The following is a 16,426-nucleotide window of genomic DNA, read 5'->3' as shown; positions in this document are numbered from 1 at the left end:
GGTGTAGTTTGGTGGACAGGCAATAGTGTCGCCCCCTTCCCTCCCCCCCCAAACTTCAAGCCTCAGGCAGAGGCGGAGTGGCATTGACAGGGGCTGCGCTTCACAGCAGCATTGCCACACCCCCAAACTGCAAGCCTCAGGCAGGCGCAGAGCAACATCGGCAGGGGAGCAGTTCAGGCACCATTGCAAAGCACAGCTTCCATTTATTTCAATTGCAGTTGTGAGTGCTCAGCACTTCTGGAAATAAGGTTCCATGTGTTTCAAGTCAGACACCAGATACTGAGGAACACACAATTAGCAACCCCCTTGAAAAGTCAGATTTAAGGGACTTGCCTAGCATCACGCACAGGAACTGTGTGGCAGAGGTAGGAATAGAATCCAATTATCTAGGGCAGCAATCAACTACCTATCCATGAGACCATTCTTTCTCTTCCTTGTAGTGTGTAGGAATTAGGTAATACTCCTTTAAATCATCTGGAAGACCTCTAGTTCAGTGATTCTCATAGCCAGTCCGCCGCTTGTTCAGGGAAAGTCCCTGGCGGCCCGGGCCAGTTTGTTTACTTGCCGCGTCCGCAGGTTTGGCCAATCACGGCTCCCACTGGCTGCGGTTCGCCGCTCCAGGCCAATGGGGGCTGCAGGAAGGGTGGCCAGCACATCCCTCGGCCCACGCCGCTTCCTGCAGCTCCTATTGGCCAGGAGCAGCGAACTGCAGCCAGTGGGAGCCGCGATTGGCCGAAACTGTGGACGCCGCAGGTAAGCAAACCGGCCCAGCCCACCAGGGGCTTTCCCTGAACAAGTGGTGGCCCAAGTTTGAGAACCACTGATCTAGTGGACCTCTCTGTCTTCTGTTGCAGCCACCGGCTTATACATAAGTAGCTATGTATATTTGTATATACTGTAGTTAATAAACAGAGTTGTTTGGGATCCAACTATGCCAGTGCAGTTTTGCCATATTATGTGGAGAGCAAGGATGCAACAATTGGCAAGGCTGATGGGATCCTAAGCCAGGAATACAGTGGGATACACTGCAGAGGTCTAATGAAAGTGAAACTAAAACTGCAACCTGCAGCACTGGCATTGTGCATAATTTACTAATAGAAATCAAAAAGGTTAAAAATATCTGGCTGCTTGGGGAAAATGGACTTGTTTGATAGCTCAGTCAAGAACTGGACTACCTATATCAAGAGACAATATATAAAAGCTAATGATATCTGTGAACAGAAAAAGTGATGATATAAAAGCTACAAAAGTTTTATTGAGTATATTGGGGCTCAAAATCTATATTTTGCTGTTCAGTTTACCAGCTCCTATTAAATCAGCAGACAAAATACTTGCTGAGACAATGGAAGTTCTACAGAAACAACTATCCCAAAGCCCCTGGTGAGATTGCAATATTCCACTTTTACAGATATAGAATCAAAAAGAAAACGAAACAATTCTTGAATGTGTGGCTGCATTAAGGAATTTAACAAAGCATTGCCAGTATGGAAAGAGTTTAAACAATGTAGTAAGGGACTAGTTAGCATGTGGTATGTAAAATGAAATAATCCAAAAACAGTTATTGACTGAGGCTGATTTGACCCTTGAAATTGCTATTAAAGATGCCAGAGAGTTGCAACAGCATCAGATATATGTAACAAATAAAGTGGGAGTCAATGAAAAAGGACAACATGAAAAAACCTCAAAGGTTGTCTGCTTTTATGATGGCAAACGGTTTCATAATGCTAATGATTGTTGGCTCAAAGTCAAACCCTGTAGAAACTGCAAGAAATTGGAGCATATGTAGAAGATGTGCAGGTCAGTGTGAGAAGCACAACCACCACCTTACAAGGGCAATACCAGAGAATTTCAGATTCATTAGTTTACAGAAGGCAACATGGAATCCATGGAGAATGCTGTAGCATCTCTACAACTGTTTAATTTAGAAGACAAATGAGGTATTGTTTGGATTCCTTTGCAAGTGGAAGGGATAAGACTTAAAATGGAGCTTGATTCAGGGTCTGCTGTTTCTGTAATTTCACACTAGGATTATCAGAAACTACTTAAAAGGGTGAAGTTGCAAAAGACCTCAGTACTTCTTAAAAGATATACAGAGGGAATCTTCAGGCCCTTGGTTGTTGTTATGGTGAAAGTAACAACTCTAAACAGCATATCCTAAAGTTCTATGTTGTGAAACAAAGGGTCATGCATTCTCTTGGCAGAGAATGGCTGAAAGAGATTGAGCTGGACTGTCTGCAGGTTTAAAAAAAATTAAGCACTCCAACCCAAACAAAAAATTAGCTGAACTTTTAGTTCTTATGCATAGTATAGTTTGTCTACTGTCAGCTTTAATTACATTGGTACCTATTACTTTTTGTGGAGATGAATTTGCCTGCCATTCTTAGAAGATCCCATTGATTCACAATTCTTTTTTCAGCTTCCTACTAGTGGGCATTAGTGTGTGTGTGTGTGTGGGGGTCCCTAGATAAGATATAAAATCTGGCTTTTCACCTGTAGCATATCTCAGTCAAAAACACTGTGTGACACAGCCTTTACTTCGATGAGCACACCCGCCACTCCACAAGATGATATTGTCTCTCAGATTTTGTAGAAGCAGTTTTCATTCAGCTGTCTTTCTTCTATCCTGGTTATTTACAAACAGTTCAATAAAGTAAAGACTATTTCAAATAATGAATAATTATTAAATTGTTCTTAAATTAGGTATTAGACAGGGGAAATTGCCCATCTTGTACTGTATTCGTCAGAAATTTAAAAATAGCAGAACAGGGATATATACTAAATTTTTCATTTGGCTCTCTAAGACAGTTGAAAAGATCACATAGGCAAAGAGTTTCTTATTGGCTACATATCTGAAGAAACTCCTGAGCAATGTTTAGTCCAGCAATTATATTACACATTATACATTTCAACAAAATGTGCTCCTGACAGATTTGTTGCTAATAAGAATATGTGATAAGTTGTGTTTTGTGCTAAAATTTTATCATTTAAGAGACTGATTCATATATCTGTTTTATATAGTAAAATAAGAGGACACTTAATACTTGCATGCTCTGGCTTGCCTTTTTTCTTTTTTTAAACACAAATCTCCAGCTGCATCTTCACTAGCCCTCTGTTCTTGCAGCTGCATGTTTACAGGCACAAAAATGGTCAGCAGAATGTCTAAATATGTGAAAGCATCCATAAAAGGGTATCCACCATTTGAATATCTTTCATGTTCAAAGCAGCTTATAAGTAAATAATAATATCACCATTTTATAGATGGAGAAATTGAGGCAGATGTAACATGAATTGCTGAAAGCCACAGAAGGAGTTAATGTCTAAAGGGGTTCTCAGGCTCATATGAGCCCTTTGTTAAAAGAATGAGGCTTTAAGCCCTATAAAGTGAACCTCGTCTTTCATTTAAGAGTGCTGTCTTCTAGCCCTGGTCCTTCAAAGGTAGTCTTTAAAAAGTAAACTGATTCAAATCAATTATTGCAATCAACAAGAATACGCAGCTGGAAACTGGATATAACCTATAGGTCATCCAACATAAACTGACATAAAACATGAGAGAATAAATCAAATGAGTCTATTCATTTCCAAATATATCCCCAAAAATCACCTCACAACCAAAATCTTTAGGTTAGCCCTGTGCAAGGTGCTGGTATAATCACAGGCAAAAAAGAGTTAAATTTCAGGGGAAGCAGAAAAAAATTGTTTTGCAACCCACCTTAATGTTCATGTCAGCTTTGCTAGTTAAAATGTTCAGCCCTCGCTGAGCATGACCTCAGCTTCTACTGCAAAGACAACTCCATGCTATATCTACCTCTAAGTATGCAATGTAGTGCATGGAGTACACACACTCCATATAGTCCCTGCAATCTTTTTCCCTCTGCTTCAGCAGCACTTGAGCAAGAAGAGAGAAGACGGGCCCAAACTACTCCTGTGACAGATGTGCAGGGATACCACACAGGTTGATGCACAGAACCTGGAACACGATGAAGCTCTGATTCTTGGGGACACCTGAATCCTAACCACACCAGAGACCATGACAAAATAGTATTTGTTGAAATAAAAATAAATTCTCTTTCACAGGATTCCTGACATCTTTCATCTGATGCTCATACGAGATCATTTTTATTCCTGTGAATGTGCATGGAAAGAGAAAGCGTCGTGACAAAGTGACAAGAGAAATCTCTTCGTGGATTTTGGAGTTAGCCAGTCATGAAGCAGAAATAATATCAAACAGGGCAAATAGTGAATAATGAACAGAGAAAAACAATAGTCACAGGAGTTAATAATGAAAAATCCATAGGCTGAAATATATTTGTATAATCCCAAAATAATTGTGAATAACAAGCTGATCAGGTAATATCAAGTGTGCTCCTGGATAATTTGACATACAAGCAGGATTATATTAGCTAAAAAAAAATATGAATAATTCATACAGCGTTCATTATAGCTCACAGAGTGGCTTGGAAGTTGGAGTAGATAGAGCTGGTAGCTTCTGTACCAGCAAAGCAAAAGTGCCGAAGTAAGGACTTTTATACTCCTGAGAACTCAACAGTGGCTACAGAGTGAATCTGCTGCTACCTGGAAGCCTTTGAAGTAATTACCTTTTCCCTTTGTAAATCCACAGTGTACAGTCCAGTTACTTGAACTATGTACTGGGATTGGTCTCATAGGTATTATATTTACTGCGTACTACCTTGCTCTACAATATTAATATTTATTATGTAATGGCTCATTCCTGTTAAAAACCACATTGCAGTTTACCTATTCATTTCTCCATGAACTATAAAAACACAATACCATATTGCTTCCTTTTTATAGCATTTCTCAACAAAATGTATCCCAAAATGCTTTGCAAGGCTAAATAATAGTTATTGTATTAATATTAGGAGAGGAACAGCAAGAGGCGCTCTGTAAAGAAGGAAGAAAAACGATTCCTGCTGTTTACAAACTGCTACTAAAAAGATACTAGAAATCTGTTTCCAATAACAGTTCAGTAGTAAAAGGTATGTGTGATAATAGAGGCATGATTGTATGAAGGGACAAAAAGACCTGACTACTGCCTAGCACAATGGGGTCCTGGTCCATGGTTGGGGCTCTTAGGTGCTAAGATAATGCACATAATAAATAATAACTCATCAAAGGAGAGTATAAGGAGAGTCAAGAAAGATAAAGTATTGGATGAGGCAAGATCCAAGGAGATTCTTAAAAACAAGCATGGCAATACCGACATAGACCCTGAAAATGAAAGCCATTGGTGTTGTTTAAGAGTGGTATGGTGTGGTTGCATTTATTTCTTTGTGTAAAAAGGAGGACAGCAACATTCTACGCATACTAAAGACTAGAAAGCTAGAAATTTTAAGACTATGAAGAAAGGAAATACAAGCAAAAGGAGATGAATGCTTCACTGAAGAAATATACTACACACACTACAGTTTTAATGCTCTTAAAATTCAATTTCTTATTTCTAAAGACACCATTAAACTGGTATCACCATCTGTTTAGGTAAAGCTATTTATAATTATCAATACATTGGAATATTTATTAGGTAATAGTCTACAAGTATTTGTATACATTGCTTCCAAAACTAGACAGGAGCTAAAATGAATCTTACTCATAATTGTTAGATTTAAAATGATTTGTTGAAGTGAACAGGAGACATTTTGATAAATAAGATTTCAAGCCACTGCAGCTATGCTATGTTAAAACAAAACCCACACCCTTTAATTTTAGAAATGATTTAAAGTGGTCAGATATTTTGCATGGTCTGTACACAACTGCAAACATACTGTAGGTCAAACAACATGATCACTTGCTTGATAAAAGTCACTTTTATTTTAAGCAACATGAGAATATTAGCTTGATTTGTTCTAGGGCCACATTGTAAAGGATGCAAACCATTCAGTAGAATAAGCCATTCACATAAGTTAACAAGTATTTCGAGAATTTTAGATTAAATTAGAAGCAAAGAAGTCAGTCTAACATTATTAGACAAGGAGTTTTCACCACCTTTATGAATTTAAATTATTTAAGCCAGTTTCAACATTTGAGGAACTTCTCCAGTCTCAAGGGAGATATTAAACATATACATCAGTAGTTCACAGATTGCTACTGCTAGTCATAAGAATCTGGTTTTAATTCCATGCAGTTATTATTTTTTCTTAAATTTAATTGCAGTTAATTTCCTAAAAACACGAAAGATCAAATAGAGGAAAAAATAAACTTACTAGCAATAGACAAATTAAAATGATTCAATTCTTTTAAGACCTGAACAAAGGCAGGTACCTCATTATCCAAACTAAAAGGGCAACAAATTGTGAACCTATTTACATGGTAGCAATGGGCACTTGACTCTCATATGACTGCCTACACATTGCAGTTACACATTGAGCTGAATAATCCTGGAGTCTAGAGAGTTAGGGTCGGGGAAACTATAGAGAAAGGAAAGAAACAGTCCAAGCAAAGGGAGATAATAAACAATTGAGCCCTGTTTGCATGGAGGTAAGAAAGAGATGCAGGCTTATACTGTGGCCAGGAGCTATTAGGATGCTGAAGGGTGGACAACGAACTAATGTAAATAATCTCCCTTGCCCATCCTTTATAACTTTAAGGGCTACAGTAACCATTCCATGACTCCCATGTGGAGAAAGAGAGGAACAGACTAACCGTTCTGTCATTTCATCATGAAGAGGGAAGTTCAGGCAGGGCAGCTGGATGCACTGAAGTTTTATTGGCACCATCTTCTCTCCCTGAATGACAGCTCAGTTTCAAAGACCTCAGCCAGGAGATGATAAAGGGCCTTGTGATCTATTCAGTCTTCCCAGCTGTCAATCAGATGGAGAGGACTCTGTTCTCTCAAAACACTGTTTCTCTTAAGGTCATCCTTAATAAATCCAGTTACCACATATGGTACCACATGGTTTTCAGGATGGACAGGGATTGTGGCTCCATGGGAGGAGTTAGCCATTTAAATGCCACGTGCCTGCCTTGGCAAAGAAAGGCCTTCACCCTCAAGAACTAATGAACTATTTGCAACTATGGAAGCTGACCGTGTTGTGAATCTGCTGAAGAGTTCTCAAGGATACTGTGTGAGCCTGTGGAGCTCATTTGCAGTTGTTTATTGAACACTGGGTGAATAATTCCCCATTAGTTCATTCTGTTACCTTAAAATGGAGGCAACAGCAGAGTTCCTCAGCTGCTGTAAATTAGCATTGCTCCACTGAAGGTATGCTTGTTTACACCAGCTGAGGATTTGGCTGAAAATCTTTGTTTCATGTATAGTTTCTGATAAATCAATAATTGCGGAACAAAATTTCTCCAGAAATCTGTCTCCAAATTCCAATCAAATGGGTGAAACTGCAGCATTTTGTCATTCTATATCTAGTGTTAGGTGAGTGATACTTTTTGTAGAATCATTCTAGATGTGTATGTAATTAAAGTCTTTCATTTTATGATTTTATCCATATTTCTGTAAAAATTCCAACAAACAGGCCACACTGAAATGGACATTCTTATTGAAAGCTGGTGCATTTGGAGAAAACTGCCATCTGGGGTGCAAAAGGAAGGTCATGGTAAGAAAAGGTAATTTATATATATATATCAAAACATATGCATATGAATAACTATACATGTTATACATACATAGATACATATTATGATATATTACATACAAAGCTGGTAGCAATGCCTATAGTTAATGTTGTCTAAAACTTAAGACCTTGTTTTAGTTTTATATAATTTGCCAAAATTTAAATTCCTATATACCTCAGGATGATTTTTCTGTCTTTTTCTTTTCTTTTAACCTTCAAAAAACTAGTTCCACTGTTTCTGAGAATGAGCCTGGGGCGAAATATGTCACTTTGCCAGTGTTAAAAAACTTTACAACTGTTTGATTGAGAAACTCTTGTACCTTCATACTTTGGAGAACGGACTGCAGAGATGTGCTTCAGAGATTGCTGTCTGCCTATAATTTCTGTTCTGGCACTGGGCAATGGAACAGAGCAGGCAACTGTTTTTCTTGTGTTGTCAATGTTCTTCGTGTTGGAATCTTGGTGGAAAAGGAGGAAGCATTTTGTCTTGAATACAGAGGGATGAAGAGATAAGGGCCAAGCAGGTGAGAGGGGGTATGATAGGAGAACAGGTGGTTAAGAGCTGGTTATGGGGAATAGAAGCAGGTAAAATAGGAACAGAAGGGGCAGTAGGTAAGACATACTAGAGGACAGCTGCAGAATGGGGGCAGGGGATGGAAAGAGTTAGAGGAGTCTATAACCAGTGCAGCCTACATCCTTCCAGAACCTGGGATAAAACCCAGATTACAAAGCTGGCTGATAAAGCTAATAGTGTTGACTTAATACAGTTAGACTTCTGTAAGGCATTTGACGTGGTACCACATGACATTTTTTATTAAAAACCTAGAACAATATAAAACTAACAAGACACACATTAATGGGTTAAAAACTGACTAACTGATAGGTCTCAAAATATTATTGTAAATGTGGAATCATCAAAGGGTGTGTTTCCTGTGGGGTCTTGCGGGCATCAGTTCTCAGCCCTACGCTATTTAACATTTTTATTAACGATCTCAAAGAAAATATAAAATCCTCAGTGATAAAGTTTGAAGATTACATAACCATTGGAGAAGTGTTAAATAATGAAGAGGACAAGTCGCTGGACAAGTCAATCTATTTACCTTAACAAAGAGAAGGTTAAGAGGTGACTTGATTACAGTCTATAAGTATCTACATGGGAAACAAATATTTAACAATGGGCTCTTCAGTCTAGCAGAGAAAGATGTAACAGGATCCAATGGCTGGAAATTGAAGCTAAACAAATGCAGACTAGAAATAAGGCATAAATATTTGAAAGTGGGGGTAATTAACCGTTGGAACAATTTACCAAGATTCATGATGAATTCTCCATCACTGGCAATTTTTAAATCAAGATTGGATTTTCTTCCCCTAAAAGATCTGTTCTGGGAATTATTTTGGGGAAGTTCTATGGCCTGTTTCAGAGTAGTAGCCGTGTTAGTCTGTATCTGCAAAAAGAACAGGAGTACTTCTGGCACCTTATATTTCATATTTCATGTTCCTGTATGTATAAATATCTCCTGTCTGTGTGTTCCATTCTGTGCATCCGAAGAAGTGAGCTGTAGCTCACGAAAGCTCATGCTGAAATAAATTTGTTAGTCTCTAAGGTGCCACAAGTACTCCTGTTCTTTCTATGGCCTGTGTTATACAGCAGGTCAGACAACATGATCACAATGGTCCTTTCTGGCCTTGAAATTGATGAATCTATAACCCAAGATGTTGGCTTTCAGACCCCTTCGTCATTTGTTATAGAAGTTGAAAAGTGTGGAGCAACTGAGGCAGGGGACTGCAGGGAGAGAAAGGATGGTTGAATGGTTAAGGTAGTTGAATGCTGCTCTGGAGAATTGCATTCTATCACCGCCTCTGACAGAAATTTCCTTTGTGATGCTGCTTAATCATTTAAACCACACTTTTCATTGGTGGTCACTAATTGTGTGTTCCTCTTCTTCTGGATGTCCTACTTGAAACATGCAGATTCTGATTTACAGAAGTGCTGAGCAAATGAAGCCAACAAGAGCTGTGTTTTGCATCTAAAAATGCTAATTTATTTTTTATATAATTGAATGATACAAAAGTAGGGTGAAAATCAGAAAAAAATGAATAATTTTATATGTATATATTTTGAGTAATAAAGGTGGAGGTTGAAACACCTTCAGCTACTTGAGGTACAGTTGTACCTGTCGGGTCTTACTCTGTATTATTGGTTTTTAAACTTTTATGAAAGCAAACTATTCACTTTTTAAAAATTATGCTACTTTGATATACAGTAACAACTTTTTCAACATAAAGTGTCTCTCTAGTAAAATATTTAGGGTTTTTCCCCCAATATTTAAGGTATTTTTCAACTATTGTGTTGTCCTCCTGTGCAAGACAATTGCACAAAGCAGTGTAGAAATTGCTTCTTAGGGTCATATCTACCCTTGATACATATGTGCAACTCCCACTGACATTGGTGGGAGTTCCATAATGGATCAAGTATAGTCTATTGCACTTTGTATTCTCCTCCTTTCTACCACCTTTGTTGTTAAGTTTTATTCTCTGCACAAATTTGCATATTTACTTTATGTTTTAATTAAGAGAATATTTCTTTCACTTTCATTCACTGAATAGTTAAACTCTTTAAAATGTTGGGGGGAAATCACAGAGAAATACAAATGCATTGATATTAGTATGGGATTATCAGTGGGAAAAATTAGTCCCAGATAGTGAAATAATACTGGATATGCAGATGGTCAGAATCTTTGACAGACCGTGAAGTGTATGCATTCATGATGGCAGCCATTATATAAATACACTGGGTGCTCCTAGACCTGGGGTAGGCAACGTATGACATGGGTGCCGAAGGCTGCACGCAAGCTGATTTTCAGTGGCACTCACACTGTCCAGGTCCTGATCACCAGTCCAGGGGGCTCTGCATTTTAATTTAATTTTAAATGAAGCTTCTTAAACATTTTAAAAACCTTATTTACTTTATATACAACAATAGTTTAGTTATATATTATAGACTTATAGAAAGAGACCTTCTAAAAAGGTTAAAATGTATTCCCTGCATGCAGAACCTTAAATCGGAGTGAATAAATGAAGACTCGGCACACCACTTCTGAAAGATTGCCGACCCCTGTCCTAGACAGAGTATTCCATTCTGAAAGTTTTCTGGTATGAAGTTGAGATTCCTTGTATATGTTGGGTCAGATTGTACCATCCTTACTCATGCTGAGTAGTCCTTCACTCCCAGAGTTAGTGATTAAAAAGTTGTTACATTTTGTATATTTGTACTAAGTTACAGTATCCTCTGTAAGTGGCTAGATTTTTCCCTAGCATGACCAGACAGCAAATGTGAAAAATCGGGATGGGGTGGGAGTAATAGGAGCCTATATAAGAAAAAGACTCCAAAATTGGGACATCTCATCCCCTATTTTGCCCCCTGTACTCATGCTTTCTGAGCACTCAGTGGAACAACTCTTAAGAATAAGTTTCAGAACAGTAGCCGTGTTAGTCTATATCAGCAAAAACAATGAGGAGTCCTTGTGGCACCTTAGAGACTAACAAATTTTGGCATAAATAAGCTTTTGTGGGCTAAAACCCACTTCATCAGATGGGTTTTAGCCCACGAAAGCTTATTTATGCCCAAATAAATTTGTTAGTCTCTAAGGTGACACAAGGACTTCTCGTTTTTTCTTGAGAATAAGTTACTCCTCCAAAAGCATGAGTATGGGAGGGGGGAAAAAATCTAGCCACTACTGGGGGATACAATCAGAAGTGGTCAAACTTACAAAATGTAAGGAACTCCACTGTACAATAGATATGTCACATGCTTGACTAAATTTTAGGAAGCATGACACAGGTGAATTCCTGTCTTTGAGCACTTTCCTCCATTCATACTATGGTAAATTTAATCAGCATACCCCTATCCTCTTCAGAATCATTCTGGCTTCTCCACATTACATTGCCTTATCCAAATAGCCTTATGTCCTGCTTAAAATTGCTCTAATGAATACTGTGTTTCTAGTACCCTCAGTAAACTGGTGCTGCTGGCATTTTCCATTCCTCCTGTTTTTTCCATTATGTGTAACGGAATAATTACTACTTGTTCTCAGTCTTGTGGTACTTTCTCTGTTTTTCAACCTGCACTAATTACTTGATGCAGGTTTTTTACTACCTCTGATTCACCATCTTTTCATACTTTAGTTCTGATTGCATACATTCCTGGTCTTATTTCTCTATTCACTCCTTCACTAGCCTCTCCACATCCTCCAGAGGCATTTCTTTCTCGGTGTACGTTGCCAGCATCCTGTACCACTGCAGCTTTATTTTCATTTTATTTTTGTTTCTCCATTACTTGTGTGGTACCTATTTTTAAGCAAACTGTAAAACAGTCCTTTTATAACACATACTTCATTAATTCCAAGGCTATAACTTTTCAGTCATGGGAGTCAGTATCTTAAATAATTCTAAGAATTCTTTCTGTTTGATTCTTCCATTATTTTTTTCCTGCAAAACAAAGTCAGCTTCTATCTTAACTCCTGACATTGTCCTTCATCTGTCGTCATCTTTACCTCCTTTCTGTCTTCATTAGTCATCACTAGGACATCCAGTGTGAGATACAAAGGGGAGGGGCAGAGAAGGGAAAAGGAAACAAATTGATGTGAGCAATAAGAGGTAAGTGAACAGAGACAAAGAAGAAAGAAAACAGAGTGAAGGATATTGGGGTGCAGAAGTGTGAGAGGTACATCAGATAGCAAAAGATGAGTGGATAATTGAGGATGGAATGAAGGGGGTTAGCAATAAGGAGGGAGAAGGAAGGAAGATGAAAGACAATGGGAAACAGATAAAATATAGATAGCAGAAAGAGTCATTGCAAATGGAGGAGGCACAGGACAAAAACAGAACACACGGAGAGGAGGTAAAAAACAAAGTAGGGGAATAAAGTGAGGAAAAATAGGGGAAATTGTCTGTATCAAAACAACAAACATTGGATCAATTATTTTTACCAAAATTGGAGATGCAGAGATCATAATGAGGAACACTATGGCCCTGTGTAGAGGGCTTAAGACAATAAACAGAAGGCACATTTTAAAATAAATGAGTACTCAGTGAATAGAGCAGTTGTGCTGCTGTGCACTCTAAACAGGAAAAGAGTACGTGAGTTATTGCCATTAGTCCAATATATATCTGCCATTTAAAAGGCAAACAGCATACTAAAAAGGCATGAACAAAGTAACTTATATGCTGTCATATGTTTTTTCTACTACTTACTTTTTGATAACCTGTGCCTTGCAGTGTCTTGCATAAATCTATTACAGCTGGCAGGTCATTACTCAGTGAGGTACTGTAAATGTGTACATGGATATATTGTTCTCATTGCTTTTCTCAATGTTTGCTAAGATGTATTCTGTCCTGTTCCTGCTAAACTCTATAAATATTTTTAATGGAAATGGAATACACATCAAAAGACATGATATTATTGCTTTATGACGCACTGGTTAGACCTCATGCTCAGTTGTGCTCGTTTTTCCACAGAAAGACTATTATTGAACATCGTAATGGGGTAACCAGGATAAATTCAGCTTTTGAGATTATTTCTCATGAGGAAAGGCATGTTGGCAGCTCCCAGTGACTTCAAAGTGTACCACTTGTGTGTATCTGAGGGTAGAATTTGGCCCATATAATTTATTTGCATAGAGGTAAAAAGAAAACATCAAGTAATCAAATAGAATTATTCAAAATTATAAAAATATGAGCCAAAAATTATGCTTATCTCTTCATACCACTTTGAAATGTATTAACTAAAAGTGCTTGGTTAGTATCATTATGCACATTTTACAGATGTGGAAAGTAAGGCAGAGAGGTAAAGTGTCTTGCCATAAGTCACACACCAAGTCAGCAGCAGAGAAAGTCCTAGAACCCATGGGGGCAATTCTGTTCCACTGAAGTCAATAGCAAAACTCCCATTGACTTCAACAGAGCCAGAATTTCATCCTAGTCCTCCAGACTCCCAATCCACTGGATCTATCCAAAGGACTAGGAATGAGAAACTATTTAGACCAAAGAGAATGGTAAGTGGGGAAGAAAGGGAGGAGGCACAGAACAATCTAAAAAATAGTAACTAAAAACAACCAGCAAATTTAGGCAGAATCATTTCACATGAAGTGTAATAAGTATATGAAAGTGACTGCCAAGGTTATCAAAGCTGGGATTTGTGTCAAAACTGTGGGGGTAAGGGGAAGTGATGGAAGGAACAAAGAGTTACATATATATAGGGTCTGAGTGACATCTAATTTTCAGGGAGTTAAGTGTGGGTTTTTGAGAGCCTGAAAGATGTGTTATTTTTAGCAAGGCTCTTGCAGACTGTCTTGGAGATCCTTATTTGTAGCAGCAGCTACAATCTGTAGCTTGAGATTTCTATGCTTCTGAGTAATGGATTTGGGATACTGAGGCCCATGCTGATGGAAGATGGGTTGTGGTGTCTTGGGCCCATCTGCTCCTGTTGTGTGGAAAGAGGAAACTAGGCAAGGTAAAGTTATTGTTTAATAAATAAAATTGTTTATTAGCTATAGGTTGGTGGTGTTTAATAACTGCTCTAAAGGTTTGTCTGGATTTTTTTCCAGAAGCACAGGATGCTGGCTGGCATATCATTTTATTCAAGTTTAATGGCAGATAAGGATTCCACCATCCATGATTGTTATGGGTGTATAAAACTTGACTAGATAGCACAAAGCATTTGAAAATATACTATAGGAAACAATCCTGCACGGCAGGGAGACAAACTAGATGATCTAAAGTACTATTTTTTTCTCTCTCTAGAGTCTATGATTATAGTAATACATATGAAATAGTTCTTTGATCATTACATTTACCTCCCAACCAATTAAAGTAATGTAGAAAATACACTTATTTCAACAGCACATCATTAACCTTGTTTCTAATGCAGAGCTTGTAAAACATTGAAGTGTGCTTGCTGTCCTCTGTGTTTCCCTCCATCTGAGACCCTGGGATCCTAAAGACAGCCTGTTTTCTAATTTTGGAATTATGTACAAAACGTGGCCACTGGAGCACTTTTGTTATCTAAACAGTTCCCTATAAAAGTTAAACATAGAGAAGCACAATCAAATCTTATCAGATAGATTGGTAAGTAGAACTTGCTAAGATATTTCAACGGCTAAGCAAAACTACATATGCAGCACATGCTGAAGCAACAGTCTGGGAGCCTTCAAAATTCTTCCATTCCTGCAAGGTGAAATCCACTGAATAATACTGAGTTCCTATAAAAAAAGACATATTTTTCTTTCAAATAACTGGAATTAGAAGCCCCCAGGACAAATGGAGAAGTCATCATTTCCAGGATTCTCTGGATTCAGTTAATTAATATCCTACAGTTAAGACCAGGAGCATTATCTGAATCCTAGGTATTTCTATAGCACCTACAAGCTACTTTTTCTATAAGTACCTCTTTAATGGTTGTACTCTGAAAAGTGACTCCATAAAAATGGAACTGTGGGATTACATGATTATTGTCTCTCAGTGATTTTATGACAAATTTCCTACATTTACAAGTAAAATAATATTTTGTTTTCTAAACACCAGCTGTGTAAATTTAGCCTGAAAATAAAATAGTGTTCTTTCTGGCTCATTCTTCAGTAATAAAGTTTCTGCATTTGGAACATAAAGTCATAAGCAGTTCTATGATGCTGAATGAGGAAAGGACATAGAAAGGCAGCTAAGAAGCAGAGTGGAGTCCCCAAAGTTTCCACAGTGGAGGCAGCGCTATCTAAGCCACCTGCCTCTCCTTGGCAGCTTCCTAAACTTCTGTGCCCAGAGGAGGCCTGCAAAGGAAACAGCATGAAGTGACCCTTATGAAGTTTCCTGGACTGCTGTTTCTCTTCCATAAAACTCTGCCCTGGAGGGTAAAAGATAAATCATTAGTAACATATCTTGATCATGTGGCCGATTCTGCTGAATTTTATCCTGTATTTAAAGACCTTGGGGTAGAACCTCAGCTGGTGTCAATTGACAAAACTCAGTTTAAGTCAATGGATGTATGACAATCTGCCCCCTTCTCTTCTAAGTGTAGGTCTCAGTTACCGGTCAGCACAAATACTTTCATATACAGTCCTGAAACAGAATTTCCTAGTGCCTAGATGCCCATGATGAAATCCTGGCCCCATTGAAGACAATGGCAAAAACTCCTATAGACCTTAGTGGAGACATGATTTCAGCCCCAGAGATCCGCTCAACTGTTGGGGCATTAACACTTTCCAGTAGCTTACCTCATACATACCTCAAACATAGGGTTACTTTCCTAAATTTAGGAAACAGACCAGGAAATAGAAATGCAATAAGTAAGGGAAGGAAACCACCAATTTAATCTTTTCCTCTTCAACAAAATATTTACTTTAAAATTTAATTCCCTACTACCATTTCTTGATTATGATGTTAGATATGTATCAGTGCCTATGAAAGATTCTTGGCACTGGTTGGAAAAGAAAGACTTTGTTTCCAGCCAGGAGATCCAAGAAATCACCAACCAGGAGCTTGTTTCCACAATCAGAAGGAAGCACTGGACATATTTGGGGCATGTACTCCCAATGCCAATAAACAGACTCCCATATGAAGCTGTCAGGTAGAATCCAACTGGTCTGAGGAAACAAGGTCATCCAAGAGAAAAGACAAATAGCAAATGACGAGGGATGGAAGAGACTAGTTTCCACCCTGTGCACCAATACTGATATGTAAAGTAAAAATGTAACAATATACCATCAATCTAGTCATGGAAATTTGGATATACACATGATTTCACACTCACCATCCAAGTGAGCACCTTCACCCAAACTGAACACATCCTCACAGAA

This window comes from Gopherus evgoodei, chromosome 5 (genome assembly GCF_007399415.2).
Source record: "Gopherus evgoodei ecotype Sinaloan lineage chromosome 5, rGopEvg1_v1.p, whole genome shotgun sequence".
Taxonomy (NCBI): domain Eukaryota; kingdom Metazoa; phylum Chordata; order Testudines; family Testudinidae; genus Gopherus; species Gopherus evgoodei.
The sequence above is the reverse complement of the archived record's forward strand: the minus strand, read 5'-3'. Positions refer to the sequence as shown.